Source organism: Hippoglossus stenolepis, chromosome 7 (assembly GCF_022539355.2).
Source record: "Hippoglossus stenolepis isolate QCI-W04-F060 chromosome 7, HSTE1.2, whole genome shotgun sequence".
In the NCBI taxonomy this organism is placed as follows: Eukaryota; Metazoa; Chordata; class Actinopteri; order Pleuronectiformes; family Pleuronectidae; genus Hippoglossus; species Hippoglossus stenolepis.
Window position 1 is genome coordinate 19702050 of NC_061489.1, and position 21401 is coordinate 19723450.

A 21401-nucleotide genomic window follows, 5' to 3' on the forward strand; every position below is an offset into this window, starting at 1 on the left:
CCTCTGACCTATGTGTCTAGTCACATTCATTATTCATTCTCACTGAGGTGAGCCGCTGTAAAGGGTCGAGAGCAGAGTGGAGGATGAGCAGGCGAAGGGGAAGAGGATGCAGGCTGGAGGGATGAGAGCTTGTCGTGCTCCGCTCCAGCTGCCAGCTCATCTCAGTGTTCGAGTGTCCCTCAGTCCTTCATACCGAGACAGGGGAGCCCATGTAACATTTGGGTCAAACCCAATTCATCCATGTTGTGCTTTTCTTGCCTGTTCTATCACACTCCTTACCTCCTTCATTTCTCTTTTCTGGCGACAACTGGGGACAAACCATCTGGACAGCAGAATGAGTAAGTAGCAGAGGAGACAGCAGTCCAGTCAGGGGACCCAGGGGTTGTTTAAAGGTCAGATGGAAGATAAATGTGAGTGGCTGAGCTGTAATCAATATTAAAATGTGTCGTCTCACTAATTCCTAACTAAAATAATCATGATGCCTATACTACAACATGCACCAGTTACAGCTAATGTTTGATTAATATGAGACTTTATGAAAAATAAGAGAAAGGGTAAATTAGAATATCTCCTGATTTGCTGGTACTGTGTTTGTTAGATTGCTTTCATTTGCTGTATTGGCCTTGTACAATATTACAAATGGCATTTACATGACATTTATATATTTGCAAATTAAAAAGTTTATTTCTGATAAAAGTTAATTCGGATTAAAGTAAGTACTTCCGTTGACATTATCTTCTTCTCTGCAATATTTAGCTTTCCATGTTGAAAGTTTGGTTAATTTGAATGAAAAATGTCAGACACATACTCCAGTCCAGGCTATAGTTAGCTTAGCTAACTGTCAAAAGAAAAACTGAGTCAGGATATGAGGCATGTTCTTGTTTTGTTACTTAAAGTGGCACTGTTTGGCACACTGCTTTACTTGCTCTGTGCATTTGCTTAAATAGGGAAATCATTGTCAAAATTAGAAAAAATAAGTTCTTTGAGTAATGGAAAGATGGTACAGCATAAATTAGTAATATTATCTGTTTTACATCCCGCAACTACACAGAAATTTACCAAAGTCACATTTCCTCACTTTTTCTTTTGTGGCCAGTGTGTTTAAAAAGATAATGCATAATAGCAGACTATTTCTAAAAAAATGTGTTTAGAACAATAATTATTTGAACTGAAAGCCAAAAGACCTCTGACTCTTCACAGTCTGGCAGAAAATTGGCATCAATAAAAAAATCCTTAATCTGACTTTTGTAGGTTGACTGGTTGAACTTTGCGATATTTTCAAGGGAACTAATTCCAATTCACCCACATTACTGCAATAAAACAAACAATACAATTATTTTTTACATTTATTAATTTTGCAGATGCTTTTATCCAAATTCACTTACAACTGAGGGACAACATTAAAGCTTGAGTATAGTAGGAGACTTTAAGTAAGTACTAGGCACTAAATTTGTTCAATAAGAAAAACTGAAGATGAGGTAAAGATGTGCATTGAAGTAAGTGCTAATTAGGCATGTTAGGGTTTAAGAGCTGTTAGAGAAGGAGGTACTCCCATTACAGATGGGTCTTCGAGAGGTTCTTGAAGGTAAAGAAGGATGCTCCTGTTCTATTAGCATTTGGCAGCTCATTCCACCATCGAGGAACCGCAAACGAGAAGAGACTAGACTGTGATTGCCTTGAGTGCAGGGATAGCAATACCTGATGACATTCCTTGGAGAAATGACAGCGAAGGAGTATATGGGAATATGATTTAGTTCAAGTAGATGGGTGTCGCCAGAGAAGTTGCTCTGAAGGCAAGCATAAGGGACTTGACTTTGCTCTTGGCATCCATGGGTAGCCAGTGGAGGTTGATTAGCCGAGGAACGACATGTGCCCTTTTTGGCTGATTGAAGACCAGAGGCACCGCTGCTTCCTGAACCATCGGCATGTACCAAGCACTGGGTGGCAACTAGGTCAGGTAAGGCATGGTTTTCTTATATTGTATTTTGCAAAGTGGCACATCTGGGAGAAAGATGCAACATGATCAGAGAAGGATAGCTGGCTATCATACAGGACTCTGGGGTGAAGGATGAAGAGGACATTTTAATGTTGAAAATGTGCTTAAGTCATTGATTTACCATATCAATAACATCAACAACAAATATATATAGGTATATAGGTGTGTGTTACAGCAACAGCTTGTCATAATATGTCTTAATTGTAAATATGGATTTTCTTGTGTATTGTAAAAACCTTTACTTTGATTTTAGGGAGGCGCTATATTCCAAACAGTTCCTCTCATTTCAACCATGCGGTAAGAAAATAACTCACTGAACCACTCACGTGCCTTGTAACGTCCTATTTGTAGCGCTATTATGTCATTACAGCCAAGGCAATACTTATCCATGAGAACGTCAATATATTTCTCATCAACAGGATGAGAGGAAGACAAAAAGGTCGGGTGTGTGTCCAATACAAAGCAATAACTATCAGTCTGTCACTGAAATGCTCGGATGTAATAAGGTCAGCAAGTGCGAGAAAAATTTGATCACACTTCTCAAAGGCTAATTCCATATTACATTCATGTTAGCTCACTAATCAATTTAGATTCACCCATCAAGCTTAGTCAGATCATTAGGAAGCAATTTTCATTTTGCCTGAGAGTCCATTAGTTGCTTGAGTAACATTGGACTCTAAATTGATGCGCTCAAATTGCATCTGGGCTGATTTCAGAACAATAACGAGCACAGAGAATCACAAGCAAATGTATCAGTGCATCTAAAATACACATCGTCAGTCACATCCACTGATGGTGCAAACACATCAAGCAGTAACATCTTCACAGTTCCACCAACTTTGCCAATCACTCCAATTGCTTCTATTATTGATGTGTTTATGGTGGCTCCTGGCATACTTGCTCTTTCACATCTCGATAGAAATAGCAGCCCATACGCTCCACTGAGCATCACAGGAAGTGACTTTCAGCTACCTTAGACAAGGTGGGCAAATCAGTGGGGAGCAAGCCATTATGGCAGTGTTGTGGTTCATTTGAGTGCCATGCACTGTGCAAGAAAACATGATCTTTCCAAGTGGCCAGGGGATTCAGCACAGCGGGGTCGCTGGGGAGGAGTTGCCCCGTAAATTACAACTAATTACAGCTTCTATTGAGCTGGAATCCAGTCTGCTCATGCCCGCAATTCCACTAAGACGACACAGGAGGGATTTCACTCTTCCCCACTTAAAGCTCACTATCCATAGGCAGCACTGGGAGACTTAGAAGCATTTAAATACACATCCTTACATACTGAGATGTGCAGTGTGGATACATGTGGAAACAGTACAACGGGTTCACATTCAGTCGTTTATACAAGGCATTATAATATACTTTCTAAAATATTATTTATTATTATATCATAGATTAATATTAACATGATTTATCTTATATTTCTAATAATAGCATCAATGTTGTGTACAACACAAACTGGAAGTAAATATCTCCTTGTTTTCTTTTTCCCAAAATATTAGAATTGTTAAAATACATTTTACAACACTGGACAGTGTGTGTAGCTGTGATGCAAGTGTGATGCAAATCCCTTGGCCTGGGGTTAAAGAATGAAGAAAGCTGTGAGCTCTGAAAGAAACAATTATAGTTTTTAAAGAAGAGGAAGAAATCCGCACCTTTGCAGTGTCATTCCAAAAAGCGTTTTCTCATCTGCTGCTTCTACACTAGATTAGGGCCTTTCACTTTCCTCAGAAAAAATAAAAACATTCACACATTATCCACACAAGACAAGCTGTGGATCAAAAGGATGAACTTCTCACAATAAAGGAAAAACGTACAAGACATATGCACTCTCATAAGGAGCAATAGGAAAGGCATGAAATTATGGTGGCAACTGAAAAGATGTGGTCATCTCTTTTAATTATGGAATACTAATAATCACAGGCTCAGGGTTTTTGTCCACGATATCCATTATATGACGAGAGTAAAATTAAGATTATAGGCAATTATTGGATTTCTTTCAAACATCTAGTTGAAACAAAGAGTGGCTATAATTCCTCCCAGCCCCTCTGCTTTTTTTAAAGATTATCTCCTCGGTTCATTCATCTTCCTCTCTCCCATGTTATGAAACAAAACAATTAATCACTCTGCTCACTCTCTACATAGCATCAGACTAAAGGGGGAAATAGTGGAGGAGGTAACTTTTGTGCCCGACACTGAATTGTTAAAAGTGAGTGTGATGCCCAATCTTCTCAGTGGTGGCAGACAGAGCACACATTAACACCTGTGAGACTGGTAAGCCACAGCTTTGGCAAAGCCTCTTAGCCCATCCCTGTGTCATCCATTTTATGTGGCACTGGGGCATTTCCACACTGCAGCCCTCGCTGCTTCATTACAGAGGGGTGTAGCCTCAGTGCCATGCCCTCTATAGAAAACACTTCTCCTTGTCCTGCCTTTAAATAAGTAAGACTTTTATAAATAAAGAGGGAAACTTGGAGAGAAAGACACAACACAACTTCCATCTGCATGTGTGCTCACATTACTGAAAACAACATTTAACAATTCATGATGTATTTGTAAGTAGATGGCATAAATTGACTTACAAATTGAGAAGCACTGGCATTTTAAATGCAAGCTGTTAAACTTACAAACTCAAAACACAACAGTTCCTTCATTATATTTAGAAAGTTTGTCAGGGAGAAGAAGATGTTGCTAGTTTGTTGACAATATCCTGGTGTAATTAGCTGATAGTGCTTGTGCTGTGAGAGATAGAATATCCCAAAACACACAACCGGCAAACAGCCACCACACACTGGTATGTACAGCCGCACGCTGCTGGCAGCACCGCACAGCCCACACCATCACACCAATGTCCTTTTTCCAGCATTAATGTCCCTTAAAAAAAACATGTATTGTTCCTAGAGAGCAGTGCTGGTCCTGGACCTGCTAGAGGCGGCACTTGACACATGCCATGATGCTGCAGCAGCGCTGTGTTTGCAGCATTTCCTGATGTGGGGTATAGTGGAGTAATGGTCCAAGATTGATTAGCACTACACCAACTGTGACTGCTCAGTGGCAAACAAATGTCTCTCCTTTTACCTTGAAAAAAACACTGAAAAGGACATACACACGTGTAGTCAGCATTCTATAATATGCCCAGGTTACTTTAACTCACCAGAGGTTAGAATAAGGGGTTCGGGGGTTTGATTTTCTGTTTTGGGTGAAACTTACAATATCATTCTAAAAAACAAAGCTTTAAAACATGGCAATATTCTCACTGTGCTGTATAACTGACCCCAGACAACTCTTTTGAATAAAAGGGAAACACAGTTCACTGAATAGAGAGTTTTTAAGAATGTACGAAGTATAAATTAGACCCCTTTAAAACAAACTGACCTTTTTATACCCGACTGACCAGTGATGGGTCCTGAGCGTCATTAAGGCAACAACATTCACAGAATCACTCCCCCTTTTGCAAATTGTCCTCTAGGCAAAAGCATAACGTTCATTTTGTCGCTGCAGTGCTTTATATTGAACTGAATCACAGAGCTATTATTTTTGAAAAGCTGTAAATTGCTTAACACCCCAAACTTATACATAAGCCACACATGAACAGTAATAAAGCAAATGTGGTTACAAAAACTAAAATCTCCATTGCCTATAAACCAGGTATGATAATCACAATGTTTCTAACTTCACTCTGCACCATAGGCTTAAAACAAAGCTCTGCACACAACGTCAAGCACAAAAACAATCATAAGTGACAGTATATTATAGAACTGCTCGAGGAGGACTCACTAGTGACACTTGTTAACCTCAGTAAACACAAACACCAGAGCTCAGTTCATGATAAACACTGAGGTGGGCCCACACACTCACTACAATAACAAAAGAACCCTGTGTGATGCCTGAAGCTTTATCCCCAGCAGAGCAAAAGAAAAAAGTACAGTTTAACTCACAGTTAGAAGTTAGTCCTGGTCCTGTAGAAACAGTTTGTGGAGCGAGTGATGAAACACACGGCAAAATAATCCTGGAACGATCCTGAGGAAGCACAGCAGTCCTCTTCTGTCAGTAATGGCCTCCTCTCAGATCAGTAATGGCCTCCTCTCATCCAGCTGTTGTTAGCCCATGTTAGCATGAGCAACAGTAGCAGTCGGTCACTGTGGACAAACTAAACAGCGAACGTTGTCCACTGCTACAACTCTTGTCTGTCCTCTGAATCACTGAAAGACATTTTAACCATAAAGTTTCTCTGTATATTGAACTCTGTCTTCTCTGTGTCTCTTCTCCTCCATGTTCTGTCCCCTTGCCAGATTGATTTAAACCCCGCCCACTCTTGTTCTCTTCCTTACATGAGGCCTATTAACACAGGTGCATATTCTTCTTCTTCTTCTTCTTCTTCTTCTTCTTCTTCTTGTTTTTTTAAGGCGGTTGGCATCCAGCTTAATGGTGCATTACCTACCGCCACCTTCTGCTCTGGAGTGTGGGTAAAAAAAAAAAGGCTTTCATTCTACATCTCTAAAAAATATAAATTACTTAATTAATTGATAAAAGAAATAAAAAATCTATTTACCCATTAAATCCTATAGAAAATCCTTGTGTACCTGAAGAAAGTCCACAGCACCCTGATCTGTGCTCTCTTACCCAAACTCCATATACTTAAAACAGCATGGATGGGACTAAAGACACATTACACCATTTTTCTCCACTTCGTTCCCCCTCTGTTCTGATCATTCTGTTTAAAAGTTTGTTTTAACAATATTTAAAACGATTCTTAATTCACTGTCATCTGATTTTATTTAAGATTATTTATTCAAAATTCGAGAAGATTTATTGTCATTCCAAAACATGAGATACATGAGAGGGAACGGAACTAAGTACTGAGGTCCTGGTAAGCAGCAATGAAACGGAACACAATATTCTTAAACCTAAGCTAAGAACTAAAAACTATGTAAATGTATTTCTTTTACTTTTACACCTAGCTACACTTAAACCAACCCAAGAGCATAACCTACAGTTTAGATCAAATACTGACAAAACCTTACTTTCAGCTGTCAATTTATTAGGAACACAAACTGTAAAGGTGCTTTCAGACATACACCCTCAAATAATCTCCTGAAATTATGTTGAGGGGCTGTATGTGAAAAACGCAAATGTCTGAGTCAGCTCCAATCGACACTGTCCAGAGTTTCTTCTGCCAGCCCCGAAAACTGTGGATAATGTCCGAGCGAGCCCAAAGAGGTCAACTTGGATAGAAAACAAGATTTGAGAGCTTTTGGTGATAAGGGTGCACTGGTGTTGATGTGCTGTAAACAAAAACTCGTGAGTGGAATTTCATCTGAGTGACTGTCCATTTTTTTAGCGAGCCTCTACTTACCCCAATCTTATCTGAATTACATTTCTGTTTGCTTTGTTGTTTTACAATCTGGTAATGGGAAGCGAACAATACACCCAGAGATATCATTAAAGTTTCATCTTATTAGTCCAGTGGAGAAAAGTTCAGAATGCATGGAAATGGACATCATTACCGGGTAGTACTTCCAGGGAAACATAATACTTATTTTTTCTTCTGGCTGACATTAATGATTGGCTTCTCTGTCATGCCATGGCAGGCTTGTCAGATGCAGCTGCTATGGAGATGAGTTCCACCTCAGGCTAAATAATGTTAATGGGATTCCCACACAAACACCTATCACATACAGTAAATCTGTAAGTAACTATTTTTCCGTCATTTGCCTCTTCAGCGCTTTCCTCTGCAAATTAATAAAAGAAAAATGCATTTGGAATTTCAGCATCTAGCACCAGTGGTTGGATTTCAGCTTGACCTGTTGGTTAGGGTTAATACCTACAGTAGTTTTCTATTACCGCAAATGTATGTCATATTTACACACTTGACATACAGCAAAGTGATGTCTCCATTGTGATGACACCTCTCAAAATGAATGGGGGGCGGAGAGACAGCAGGTTTGAGGAAGAGTGGAGAGCAGGCGACAAATAGGAGATGATGGAGGGATGTCGCTGACGCACCAGCGTGGGGGGAGTCTGCAGCATGAGGACACATAAACAGTCTGCACTGAGGGACTCACAGGGGAGGTGAAGCAGGCCACAGCTTATGCCACGTCCCAGTTGCGTGGCTGCACAGAGGAGTGGAGGCTAAAAATGATCATTGCAATCATTAAACCAAATTGACAGGTGGCTGCAGTCAGGTAAATGCTGAATTCTGTCCAGTATCTGTGGGATTAAGGAGCAACGTGAATTCCTTGTCGGTAATTCTTCAAGACAAATAGCAGGGCTCCCTAGACACCACCCCCTTCCAGGCAGCAGGCAGTCTGCACTAATTAGCAAGGGAGGTGTGAAGGAGAAATCATTACTTTATCCACACACTGTGCCCTACATAGCCATCTCCCTCTCCCCTACAGACTCCATCAGATCACCTCTCATCTATCCTCTCCCCACAATCTGCAGCATGTTGCGATGCATGTGCCTGTCTATTAGTCTGCAAGTGTGCACGTGTATTTGTGTGTAAAGTCGGCACCGGGCAACAGAAAATACTGACAGGCGGATCAAAATGGAGGGCAAATGAAGGGCCATAGATAAAGGCCAGAACCGGAGATGGGAAAAAGAAGAGAGAAGTGGAGGGAGGATGAAGATGGAGGTCCTTGAGGGAATAGAAAGAAAGCATCAGACTAACCACTTGACAGAAGAAGTCATGGGAGAGGTGGAGGGAAGGGACATGTGCTGCTGTGGACGGCTCAGCACCATGACTCCCTCGGTGTAATTATGATAAAATGGTCTCTGATTGATTGTTTGAGCCTGCAGGACCTCCAGAGCCCATTTGTGCTGTCGATGAGGCGTTTGTGGAAATGCTTACACCCCCCCCCCCCCTCTGGACCTCAGCTGGACTCCTATTCCCAGGTAGCATGATTCATGAGCACTGGAGCCTTCGTCTGACCCAGGCAGGCCTGCAGCCCAAACCATCAGGTTGTACTCAAAACAGTTGCCCTCTCTGCAATTAATGAGCGAGAGAAGCAGAGGGCATTCACCACCGCTGCCACTTTCTTTTTTTTTATCCTCTCATTTTAAAGCCTGCATCCGCAACTGCTCATAATAAGATCTCGTTACCACCGAGCACGGATCAACAAGAGCGTGGAAACCCCCAAGGTAGGCCGATCTTGTTAAAAGTGCCGCTGGACGTATAAAGAGACAAACCGCAGGCTTACCAGTAGGAGTACATAGTCAGGCCAATCAGATTTAGAGCTAGATGCCACAAGTAAAGTGGTGCACTTAGTACATCCTGGCCACTATCTCTTCAAGAGCGTCTTGAATATTTAACCATGGCTCAATTTAACATACAAGCTTTTAAAATATGTGATATTTATTTCATGGGAACAGAATGCGTAAAAGCCGTGAAAATTGAGCCCTGTTGCCTTCTCCCCCCCTTTTAAAAATGCACTTAAATTGAGCACTTACTTACACAATATACTCTGTTTGGGCCCAAAGTTGTACTTACTACCGTCTCTAAATAAAAAGTTAGTTGTAAAAACAAGAAAAAGTAGATAAGAGAGGAAGATATTGAAGAGAGATTTTAGGAAAGCATGAATAGGAAAAACATTGCCTGTGAAGGCCGGCCTTTTTTAAAACATTATTTTTAAGCACTGCAGCTTCAGTAAAACAGAAAGAAAATCCTCCACACAGACACTGCACTTAAACACAAGCAGCACTCAGCGCTACCAGAAACAAGAAAAACCCCAAACAAAAGTACAAAATAAATCAGCGCTCTAAACAGAAGCGCGGAAAACATTCATGGGTGGTTCACAACACGAGCATCTAAGGCAAATGATAGCATAGCACATAAATCCCCCTCATCTACCCACCCACTCGGTCCCCACCCCTGAAAAAAAGCGCCCTTTCAGCACATATTCATAAAGGTTCTCTAATGGCTTCCAGAGGGACGAGGGGGCCTTCTCCTCAGACAGAGACATTTCGCAGGCCCACAGGCAGAGCAGAGAAGAGCCAAGAGAAAAATATCAAGTCACCGTGAGAGACACACGGAGGGAGAAGGAAAAAGTCAAAATAAGCGAAAGAAAGAAAGAAGGACGGAAAGAAAGAAAGAAAGAAAGAAAGGGGGGTCATCAACTCCAGTGGAATAGGAATGATGCCCCACTGGGGTCTATTAGTGAGCCTTTACATACGATGGCAGGATGGCAACTTCCAAGCATGGCAACAATGCAAAGCCCTCAGCTTCCTAAGGCAGGGGGATTAAGGTTGTCGAGGAAAACATACCGCATGTAAATTCTGATGCAGATACCCACAGATTGCGGTGAGCCATATTTCCCCAAAATAATGATGTTGCAGGTTGTTTTTTCCAACAGTGATATTCAAGAAGATGTGACACCTGATGCCAAATTTAACAGCTACAGCCTCTAAAATGACCTTAACATCGAATCAATAGCACTGGAAAACAGTCGCAATAAACACGGAACATTGTAACCTTCAGCGGGGCAGGGTTTATTGCAGAGATGTTATGTTACATTGCACTGGTGTTTGGTAGGTGTCCCTAAATGAATAGGTAACCAAATACTTGCACACAGACACACACAGAGAGAATTGTGGTTCCAGCAGAACACGTTGGGCTAAACACGTCTGGCTGACAAGGACTGAGTGAAAAGTGACCTGGGACTTTTCACTCAGTCTGGCTGACAACCACAGACAAACCACCACATGAAGCCCATGTTACACTGTACAAGAACATTTTATTTTTATATTAATACATGAAGCCGAACACCTGCATGTGAATTATTCATCCATCCATTATCCATATTCTTATCCTTTTGAGTTTTACAAGGGGGCAAAGGGAAGTGTACTCCCTGGACAGGTCATATAATAATAAACATTATAGTCTAATTGTTATTTACACGATTCAATTACAGATTTGATGATATTCTATGATCAGTTTGTGGAGAAAAAACATATTTCAGTCCACAAATAAAACAACAAAGAAGATGCAGTCTCAACAATAACCATCTAACTCTGTAACTACAGGTTAGTACAATACATAATTCAAACAGTACAGCCGTTAATAGAGAGCCAGATATATCAGAGTTTTAGATTCTGTCTATTAAAACAGACTTTGAGTATTTGTGTTTGCATATTTAAATCTCTAATGACACCAGAGTAGAAAACAAACATAAACAACAATTTCCTGCTACAAAAAAAACTATTTTTGCAGCTAGACCTTTCTTTTCTAACATTGTTATCCATGTAAAACAAGTCAGCAATGGTGCACTGCTGTTTTCCTCAAGTGTTCAGACCAACAGTGAAAATACCAACATGCAAACAGTAAGTGTGTGGGCGGAGCTGCGGGACCAAACGTGGTTATCTGGAGAGAGAGAGAGAGCGAGAGAGGCGTGATGGAGGCGACGTCCACATAGAACCAGAGTGGGCCGCACAGCTCTGCTTCACTGGGCCCATCATTACAACACAGACACCAATGTCTGTCTCCCTCTGTCTCTATGATGCTTGTTTTTTTTCACATTGAGCCACCAGCCCAATTTCTGTAACAGTGGAGAAAAGTCCAAAAGGCCACTTTGTCAGTGCTGTCTGATGATTGTAAATGATACTTTATTCCTAATTTGGATAGAAAGATTAGGAAATGTGCCTCGACTCTTCCTCTTTTCTTTATTTTCATACGTTATTATGCTCTGGTTAATTTTGGCAAAGAGTGTATAGAAGTGTATAATGTGGTCAGTTGTCATCTGCATAGTCAATGTGTGATATTGGCGTCAGCACTGGCCCCAAAAAATATAAAAGATATATTGATCAGGCTCTAGTCGCAACTTAAATATGATAACACAACTGCAATATTATTATACCATGACACTCACTATTTTAAAATCAGATACAATATAAACGAATGGAAAACCCTTAAGGTGCTTTCAGACATGCACTGAACTGCGGAGATCCTCTGGAGCTTCTTTAGAGGACGTGCAAATGTGAACTCAAATGTCCACTTGCACTGGGATTTCATTAAATGAATTGTGTGTTTATATTTATGTATGAGTTTAAAATTAGTCATCATTTTCAAGTTATTTGATTTATTGACACTAACTCAACATTTAAAGGGACTTTTTACATTGAATAAAATACATAAAGTCACCGTTTTAGGCATAATTATCTTTTTGATTGTGAGAACCTCCAGAGTCTTTCTCCAGCTCGCCCCCCCGAGTCATGAGTCTGCTGAAACTACAGAGGAGCTCATGTGAGAAGCAGCAGGAGATCCTCTGCGAGTGAGTGTGGGGGTTCTAAAATGAAACAGATGCAAAAATTAAAGAAACTAAAATACTCTCAATATCTCAGCTTTAAAAAGTGGTGCCAGACAAAGACACAGACTAAGATGTCAAGAGGGTTTTCGATGAAAATGGCCGACATGGGTGTAAATTCTTCACATCCTGCCTGTGCCTGCTGCACCCCCCCTCACCTGTTGTGTCTTGAGTGGAGAATCCCCTGCTGCGTTGTGCATGTGTGAAAGATAAACCTCTGGAGAAAGAGTTCCTCCAGAGGTCATGTCTGAAAAACGGCTTTGGACACTTACATTGGGTTGGAGATCAGGAGCTACACGCACCCAAAGGATTCGTGAAGGTTTTCCCGGTGACAGACATGTTTAAGTACCTTTTTTTAAACCTGACAAGTTCAAAGCAAAAGTTTGAGTGACACACAACGAGACTTGGTTCAGCTGTGGGGTACGGACCAATTATGCTGAGCCCTTAGTTCAAGTGCTTTTACCGTTTCTGCCTCAGTGCTGGGAATCAGGAGCAGCCCATTAAGGGTTCCTCGTGAACAGAATCCCTTTCTCAACATGGTGCTCATTAAAGTTGCATTGGGAAGGTGCCATTTTCACTTATTAGCTTAATTGTCAGGTCATGTAGATTGGACGGATGACAGTGAACGTATCTATGCCAAAGGACATGTTAGTTTCAGTCGCCCACTGCTTCTCCAGAGTAGAAGTCATCAACTGCCGAACACGTTAATAAGTCATATATACGGGGCCAAATTAAGCCACAGACAAATTAAACGAGCCTGCTCATAAATTATACTACGGGGAGGGGGCATCGTATATATCATCGCCGTGGTCGTCATCAATCACTGTGACGTTGGAATTCTCAACTGGCCATCTCATGGAAACCTGTGAGGTTCTTTCTCTCTCGTCTACACCCCGAGGTGAGAGTGAGGCGTCACAGAGGAGCTGACGGCTCAGGTTGACTGCCGACCTCACAGTCGTACTAACCTCAGTCTCGCTTCATTACACTGCTTAATTTCTGATTGAGCATTTGAACACAGCGCTCCTTCCTAATAGGCTCAAAGCAGCAAGACACCCCGAGTGAATAAAGCTCGAAAGACTTGATCTCTTCTACCAATAAAATCATCCATCCATCCATTTGCTGAACCTCTTATCATTTGAAGGTCGTGGGGGGGAGGGGGCTGCTGTAGCCAACCACAGCTGACATTGGGAGAGAGGTAATGTCATTGGACAGGTCACTATTGTATCGCAGGGCTGGTATACAGAGATCATTCACTTTCACATTTAGACTCATGTTTTTACTGGGTTCTATTTCCATCTTATTTTCTGTTAATTTCCTTTAACCTAATTCTTGTGTGTTTATTGTGTGGTAGTTCTCTCTCATCAGCTCAGGTGTTGTCACTCTTTCTGTTTTGCCTTATCATAAAACTTAAAGGAATAGTTTGTAGCTGTAGTTTTTACCTCTGTGTATGAGATCTGTTATAAATAAAGCTGCTTTGCTCTACAGTACATAGTGGACATGTATCTGGGCTGATTCCTCGGCTCGTGTGCACTTGACTTCACAGACGGCACCAGCAGCACCTTGTTATAACAAAATGTCTGCCATGTCTCACAGTCCTGACTCCGTTTCATGACTGGCATATTAGTGCGTATTGCCCTATAGGCATTTTTGAAGGAGACACTTGACACAGGCTCGTCGAATTCCTTTAATATTCCACAGCTCCATTGAAAGTGTGTGTACAGTGAATTTTGAAATAGTCTCCTGCTTGATATTAGTCAGAATATATTTAAATGTAAATGATTTAACCTCATAACCAGGAACTATGTTTAGGCAAATGCCTTGAGAAGTGTCAAGTCAGTACTTATCCATAATGTGATAGGTCTGCAGTCTGAATGAGGGAGTGCTTATCCATCTATCTATCTATCTATCTATCTATCTATCTATCTATCTATCTATCTATCTATCTATCTATCAATATAAATAAAAACATCACCCTGTGTAAATGAATGGGTGTCAATCGATGCCATATTTAAAATACGTTTCAACTGCAAATACATCTCATTCATCACATTGATTCAAATAATCAAAATGATTGACACCATTTAAAGCCATGATGGATTATTTACACCAGCACATGTCCGTTAATGACCATATCATCCAATCCTCCTGTGGATGAAAAACAGAAATCAATCATGAAAAATAGCTTCATTCACAGACGCCGACCAAATCACAACTGAAAGAACCAACCAGAAATGAAGGAACCTTCAGTAATCATTTACTGAAGGTTCCTTCATTTGTGCTATTCTCAAGATTCTGTTTCATTTGTCGACTAAATAAATTCATCCTTCAGTGTTGCCCTGACGGTCTTTCACTGAAGAAGAACTCATGACTGAAAAAATCTTGCATCTTGAAATGTGCAGAGTGAAACTGCTTTTAATGTTATACTGCAAACATCTAAACACCTTTAACTATACAGCTCTGAACACAGAGGAAGAAGCCAAGTTTGTTGCTTTGGCAGTAACAACAAAAGCATCACAGGTGCTGAGACTCAACGCTCTCTTTAACCTGCACAATGGCTCTCCAAAAGTATGAAAGGGAGAAAGTAAGAGGGCTGTGCTCTATGTTTCTCAGGTGAACAGCTGGACTGTGGAATATTTGGCGGGCAGATAGTTTGAGGCACAGCTGGCTTTTAAGAGGAAGAGCTCCCCTGGAGCCTCTGGGAGGTCACAGCCTGCTAGGCCGTGAAGCGTTGCTCGGCAGGAGCCGTGTGTAAAGGCAGAAGGCCTGTGCCACTGTGTGCAGATGTTCCCCCCGCTCAGTTGGCTGCCTCAAAACACACACGGTACACACACAATGCATGAACCTTGGTGCAGGGATGATTTAACACATAGAGCAAACAGTTAACACAGACACTTTCCCAGACACATATAGATAAACACACACACACACACACACACACACACACACACACACACACACACACACACACACACACACACACACACACACACACACACACACACACACACGCACACACGTTCATGCATACTGCACAGACATATTCCCTCTCCATATCCTGTCTGCACAACCGCATCACTTTCTTGTGTCCTCCCTAGCAACAAGCACCACCTCAGTGCTCATGAGTGCTGCTGCTGCTGCAAACAATAAAGTCGGGTTTAAATGAGCTCTCCAAGGTCTGAGACACACAACCTAATGTAGGAAGGTGCCCCTCAAATGGCAAAGCCAACTGCTCCTCACTTCACAACAGAGCTGCTTCTATTCATTACCCACAGGTAAGTAAAAATAAAAAAAAACACTGACCCTCAGTACCATACCTTATTGTGTATGTCTCACACAGGGCTCCACATTTGAATAGCATCCTGCAACAAACAATCAATAGCACAAAAACGTCCTTCACTTAATTCCTGAACTGTATGCGTTTATCGACCTGAGTGCTCCTGTGGGAAACATCCACGAGGGAAAAACCCTGCTGTCCGCGGCAAACTGAGCCAAATGGTTGCAGTATCATTACAAAGTAACTCACTGAGGAATGTCATTCAAAGGTGTGTGTGTGTGGTGGGAGATTTATTTTAGCTGGAAGATGTGGCATGAGCGATGCCTCCAAAGGATGGGCACGGTCATCAGACACCGGGATCAGCAGACGGCTGACAGTGATGAATAGAGAAAAAGACAGTATGAGTGGCAGGCCCCAGTGAGGGACGGCGCGGCGCTCGGCAACCACCTCCGCACCGTTTGTCCAACCCGACAAACCCACGAGACGAATCCTGCAGCTGACACCGACGGACAAGCACATCTGGCAACCGGGGTCCACCAGGGTCCAGTGTGACAGCGCCAATCAGCCACTTGATATTCACTGTGTCGACTTCCCTTCCTCCCACTCTGATGCCAGAGGGGGTAGAGAGGGAGAGGGGGGGGGAAATCAAATATTAATCATCCCAATAGCAGGCGTATCACCATAACCACAGTGTGACATTGATATTCAATCAATCAAAAAGCCTGAATATGGAGAGATCATGATGCGATCGACAATAGAACAATGGAAGGTTTAGAGTGAAAGACGACAATAACCTCATGAATATTAATGCCTCGGCGGAGTGCTAATACATTTCTCCAGAATTCCTCTATTGGAAAAGTGTTGTTTGTTGTAAATCTCAGCTCATCAGCATGTGTCACACGTGAGAGCTCCAGCACAGTTTCAAAGTATCAGCGCTTGTTTGCAGTGTTAAAACCTGAGCTGTTATGACACCAGCGGTTGTTTTATACAGTATGCATTGTTAGTTCTATTGCCCTTTCATTAATTATGCACCAGAAACTGGCCAGAGGCTATACCGTTGTCTACAGTGAAAATTAAATATTGATAAAGCTCCAGCTTTCACCCCAGATTTCATGGTGTTAACAAATATGTTTTGTTTGCAAAACAATTTGAATTTAATAATTCATCAAAGGGGGAGAGGCCATTATCATTCAGTATGAGCCCTGTGTGGCTTCCAGATGCCAGGGATCATGTCCTCGCGCTGACGATACATGCAAAGTCTGTGCCCTTTTTTATGCATTATTGAAAGCAAATTCTGCAAGGTGGGTTTAGACATGGGCACAGGGACTGATTCATAACATGTATAGAGGTGACCTGTGACTGTCTGTCAGGAAAAAAGATCGTGACCGAACTACACAGACAAATTTACAGCCATACATACGATTACTGGGTTCATTCCTGCTCTTTAAGAGCAGTTAGGATAAAAACAAAGATACAAAGACGCAGCTTTTTAAATAGCCCTTTAGCCCTAATTAGTCTTTACATTATTTAGGACGAGAAAGTATATTTAGCTTTAAACTTTATTCCAGATGAACACACTATGAACACTGGCTATGTAAAGGTTAAAAACTCACAGGGCCACAAATCCAGGGTACCGAGGGATCATAGCGTCCCAGCGGGCTATAACATTAGTCACCAGCTTCATGTTGCTCATAAATCTAACACAGCAGCATCCTGACTCCGCCTAGGAACATGAACGTAATCCTTAAAGCTGAAATTATTCTTTATTTGTCACGACGGCCTGAGAGGAGGGAGAAAACAGCGGTGATTACAACCTTAACCTGCAACATCCAAACCTTATTGACCACTCTGTCAGCCGTCGGTAACAAAGCTGGGCTTGACATTCTGTTAGCGGTGGTGGTGGAGGCGGTGGGGGGGCGGGCGGGCGCTGCAGAGTGGAGGGGACGTGGTGGCTGATGGGCGTGACGGAGAAGAGAGAGAGAGAGAGAGACAGGGGACGCCTGTTTGGGATTTACAGCAGCAGTGTGCTCACCTAGCGGCTGACCGTACTGCTTCACAGGTCAGCCGCTCTAACCGGACTCCATTAATAAAAAAGTCCACCTTGTGGCACACTTTATGCTCCAGCGCATCCAACGCCGTGGGGACAACTTCACTGGCACTTTACTCGAGAACAGAGTAAGAAAGCGAGGAGGCTGAAGAAACCCTCTGAAAATAGAAGAGGGGTAAGAGAAAAGTCGCACACAAGTTTTTCGCTCTGAGGACTTATACACTCCATTGTATACAACTGTATATGAAGTGAACTTTCACAGCTTCAGCTTGTTCTGGAGAATAACTTTTTTTTCCCATTTATAAAGGTCAAAGTTTTTTTTTTTCTCTTTTTTTGTGGAGTTGACTCAAGTTTCTCCGATGCACCAGGTCCTACTTTTTTGGCCCCGTAGCCTGAAGCACACTTTAGGGACGGGCGCGGACATCATGGTATAAATGTGTTTTATGACCAGGCAGCTGCCGGGGGCAGGCTGTTTTTTATGCTTTCTGGCCGAGTACAACATGGCCACCTGCTTGGCGTAAAACCCTCACTGCTATGCTGGGCTTTATGGGCACGTTCCGCAACTAAACAAAGATATACAAGGACGTGTGCGAGGAGAGCTGCCTGCTGCATATGGTGTGCACTTAAGCAATTCATTGGTGCCATAAGCACAAGACAGGAGCAGATCCTGTCCTCCTCGTGGCTACCACAGAACCGCCGGACCTGAGGGATACTTCTTGGTTCATGAACCCACTGATGAATTATTTTTCTCCACGTCCACGTCTCCCTAAGGCGTGACTGTACGTGTCACTCCTCTGACAACTCTGTTTGCCTAAGCTCCCGAAAGCCGGCTGATTATCTTGAGACTGTGGATGGGGGTTGGGGGGTTGGACTGTGCAGGGATTCGCAGACGATCCCCCCGAGGATTCACACAAGTGAGCGTGTGTTTTAGCTGCAGAGGGAGGTGAGTACCACTCAACCTCTTGCTCCTCTGATAAACAAGTTCATGTGTGAGGAAGAGGGATGATTATTAGAAGGATTTCAGAGTGTCATCCCTCCCTCTCTCCCACTATCTCACTCTCACAACTGCAAGCGGTAGAACAAAATTACTCCCTGCCAGTGAATAATAAGGAAGTTTATGAAACGTGACGAATGCGGCGGCGCTCTACATGAAATACCAATGAGGGAGGCACCCCAGCGTAGCAAATGCTACATCCTAATATCAACAGTCACCTTGTGTTACTCCCTCAACTCCCCAGAAGGACACACCACGGAGAGAGGTGACACTGATGCGGTGACACTGACAAAGCCAGCACTGGTGTGTGGGCACAGGCAGGTGAGCGGTCTCAAACAGGCGGCACGCCTCCACGGCAGACTGGCACCAGGGCGGGCACAGAGGAAAAAGGGCCAGAGGGGAAGACATGCTGTCATACATGGTCTCAGTGTCAGGTGGGGAAGGAGTGTTGTCAGTGTCCCCTGCTGACACGCTGTGTGTATATTCGGTCACAAACACATTTTGGTGTGTCACTCAGACAAAGTTGTCACATTGAGGGAGTGAGTCATGTTTGACACCATTGAGAAAGAAGCCTGGTGTGAGGAACATGTTGAAACTTGAATGGATCTCAGTCCCATTCGATTCAATCAGCTGCACCAAATTTCACACACTCATAGAAATCAGTTCATGTGTTAGATTCTTTTCATCAAGATCAATTGTTGGGAAAACAGAGAAAATGCCCTAGAACACAACGTTACACAAAGTATCTCACAACGTTACACAAAGTATCTCACAACGTTACACAAAGTATCTCACAACGTTACACAAACGTATCACACAACGTTACACAAAGTACCTCACAACGTTACACAAACGTATCTCACAACATTACACAAACGTATCACACAACGTTATACAAAGTATCACACAACATTACACAAAGTATCTCACAACGTAACACAAATTACCTTACAACGTTACACAAAGTATCACACAACGTTACACAAAGTATCTCACAACATTATACAAACGTATCACACAACGTTACACAAAGTATCACACAACGTTACACAAAGTATCTCACAACGTAACACAAATTATCTCACAACATTACACAAAAGTATCACACAACATTACACAAACGTATCACACAACGTTACACAAAGTATCTCACAACGTTACAGACAGTGAGAAAAAATCCTGGATCCAACTCCTGATCTGTTGCAATATTCAAGCAGTTCTTCTCGGACTCACACAACATCCTTCTACCAGGTTTCATGGGAATCGGTTCAGTTGTGTTTGTGTAAAGTTGCTTACAAACAAAATGTTGAACGTTAGCTTGTTTACTTTTTGTCAAAAATTTGAATCTACTTTTTAAAAAAAAAAATTATGGCATTTTCAAATGAATACATTTGATTAAAGTGAAGCAAAATCTCGGTGGTCTCACTATTTCATTATATATATATAAATCCATTCATTATAAAAACAATCAATACGTGCTTGAAACAGTGAACATATAACTTCTCTCTCTGCTCGTGTAGCTTGTGTCACACTGACGAGGCCGTTTTGTGTTTTACAACATGCTGTGGGTTCGTCTCCAGGTTACAGATGTTCATCCACTCTCTCCTCTCACTCCACGGCCGAGGAACAAAAGTCTCTCCTGAGTAAAACCTCGCGTTTCCTTTTATCTCTGACGACCATTCCTCTCGCTCTCGGGTCATTATTTGCTGCCGGGCGCGACAGAGATCTTCCTGTTTGCTTGCTCGCACACTTTAAACCTTTCAGAGGAAAATGAGTAGCTATGTTTCCACTGGAGCATTATTAATAATCTTGGTTTAAGATGCAGAGCTGGAAAAAAGAACCGTTAGGAGGCCTGAATGGAATGCCCTCTATTTTTCATGAGTGTTTTTGTGTGTGTGTGTGTGTGTGTGTGTGTGTGTGTGTGTGTGCTGCGCATGCATGTTTGCAGGGTCAACCCTTTTATCCTCCTCTTTCAGGAAGCAGTGCGTGAGTGTTTGTGTGTTTCTGCATTCCCTCCGCAGGGACTATTTCAGTTGAGGGCAAAGAACACAGAGAAACTTTGAAAGAGCTTTTATGTACTTTTGAGTGAAATGATCCTAAGGAAGGCTTTATACTTTTTATTCAGGCTCCCGCATCCAGAAGGCCACTCACTCAATTACCAGGCTCCCATCCTCCCTTTCTACATCCATCAATCCCTCCTCTATTCTTAGGCCTGCATCTGTGCGGTGTTTGGAGGCATCGCCACGGGCTGAGAGCATGAGCTCGGTAGTGGAGCGATGTAGGGCATGTCAGTGACTTCACAGTGAGTCAGACTTTTGCAGCCACTTTTTTTTGGGCCATATTGTAAGACTTCAAACGACCACGCAGCCGAGGAGCAGACAACACACTTGCTTACTAATCGTCCTAATGCCGACTGTTTCTGAAGAAAAGTTTAGTGGCCTCGTACTTTTTCTGGAAGATTAATTTTTGGACTTTTTTTGAAATTGTTCAAAACGAACCCCAAAAAAAAAACTGTCTTTGACATCACACACATTGGCTTAGGTAAAATAGGGCACGTACAGATAAGGCTGATACCGCATGACAAGCTAACTGAATGAGAGGTAAACTCATTCTGTCGCCCTCACTTTGTGTGTGTGTGTGTGTGTGTGTGTGTGTGTGTGTGTTCGGGCAGAATGGATGTCTTAGTGAATATGTCTGTGGAGGAATTCTCTTGTTCTGCTGGTGTGTTTGAATTTAAGTCTGTCACATAATGTGACCATCTACAACCGTGCTGCACCAGTCACTGT

At 42.3% G+C, this 21401-nt stretch overlaps 1 long non-coding RNA gene across 2 annotated transcripts in view; it reads right to left on the reverse strand.

The window, feature by feature from the left end:
* The window catches only part of LOC118112469, a 126932-nt gene extending 120587 nt beyond the window's left edge, over nucleotides 1–6345 (reverse strand). The window contains exon 1 of one of the 2 annotated variants that reach the window (XR_004697224.2): nucleotides 5941–6345. This is a non-coding gene — a long non-coding RNA (uncharacterized LOC118112469). The remainder of the gene's footprint in view (nucleotides 1–5940) is intronic. The other variant, XR_004697225.2, reaches the window with a different exon arrangement.
* Nucleotides 6346–21401: the final 15056 nt, after the last annotated feature.